Raw genomic sequence first — 1,462 nt, 5'->3', positions numbered from 1 at the left:
TGATTAGGCCATGAGAATAGAGCCCTCATGAATAGGATTAATGTTGTTATGAAAGAGGCCTGAGGGAGCATATTCTCTCCTTCCATCATGTGTGGATACTAGAGGGTACTGTCCATGAGGAACAGGACCTCCCCAGACATCAAACAAGCTGGTGTCTTGATCTCATACTTTCTAGCCTCCAGAACTATGAACAATAAATTTCTATTGTTTATCAATTGCCCAGTCTAAGGAATTTTGTTATAAGCAGCCCAGACACACTAAGACATCATCTTAGACAAATAATTCATAATTCCTGTTAAACATCTCTAAAAGAGTGCATGACATCCCCAATTTATGTGCCTTCAGGCTTCAGGTTGCTACAACTTGGATTCTTCCACATTATACCTTTTCTTTATTGCCAGTATGTCTTTGAGTCCCAGCTTCCTTATGTCAAGAATCTTTCTCAGCAGCCACTCTGATCCATCCTGCTCCTCCAGCAGCCTATCCACGATCTTTCCTTGATGCCCAGCAGCTACTACTACTGTGCCTTGGCCTGGCTGGTGTCTAGCTGGTCCATTGGCCCCTGGATCATCTGCTCCAGACTTTCGTGACTACTCTAGCTGACCACATTGTCCTTCTTTACTCTTGCAAGAGCCACAGCAGCTTCAAGGTCTGGGCAATACAGTTTGTGAGTCCTGCAGGGAAGATGAGATAAAAAGGAGATGAAACTCAGTTTCCCAGTGCAGAGTCGTCAGACTGTCACCTAATAATAAGTTTTAGTATGTACCATCCCTGACTGCAACAACAAAGATGCAAAGCTGGGAAGTTTGCAGGCCTGAGCTCCTACTGGAGTCTCTCTCTCTCTCTCTCTCTCTTCCTCTCTCTCTCTCTCTCTTTCTTTGCAACCACAGCAGCAGCAATAGTCACAAAGGCTATAGATCCTTCTCCAACTTCTGGACTTAGTGGAAGCTGAATAACACAACTTGGAAGTACAGAGGAGTTAATACTCCATAGAATGAATGTTGATCAATGAGAACTAGATCCTAGATCCAAAACATTGCTGACATTTAAATGCCTCTCCCTTCCCCCTTCCCTCCCCGATCCACATGGGTGGTACTGAGGCATGCTGATACCACATGACCTGTCTGGAACATGTTGCAGATGACCAAGAAACCACCTGTGCTTTTTTGTGAAGTTGAGGGCAGCTTGGTAACACACCAGCCCTCCTTTATTTGCTTGTCCTTCTTTCTAGCTTCAGTTCTCTTTCACTCTCACGCTTGCCATCCTGGATTGCATCACCTTAGTATACTAGCTTTGCTCTGTTTTCTAGGACATCTGTAAGAAAACAGAGCTATCAACTAAAGTTATCCAAATATCCAATGAACTTCTTTTTGAAGTATGAGCACCTGACTAAAATTGAGGAGAAGGTACTCCTCTCTTAAGTACTTGCCCAAAGTTTTTTTTTTTTTTTTTTTTTTTTTTT

The 1,462-nt window shown here is 43.1% G+C and overlaps 1 protein-coding gene across 1 annotated transcript in view; it reads left to right on the top strand.

Annotated features, from left to right (window-relative positions):
• LOC103590118 (thrombospondin type-1 domain-containing protein 7B-like) overlaps positions 1–1,462 on the top strand; it is a 419,640-nt gene that overhangs the window by 386,952 nt on the left and 31,226 nt on the right. The gene's annotated exons all lie outside the window — the stretch shown is intronic.

Source organism: Galeopterus variegatus, unplaced genomic scaffold (genome assembly GCF_000696425.1).
Source record: "Galeopterus variegatus unplaced genomic scaffold, G_variegatus-3.0.2 Scaffold770, whole genome shotgun sequence".
NCBI lineage: Eukaryota > Metazoa > Chordata > Mammalia > Dermoptera > Cynocephalidae > Galeopterus > Galeopterus variegatus.
Note: the sequence above shows the minus strand (reverse complement) of the source record. Positions and strands in the feature narration are given on the sequence as shown.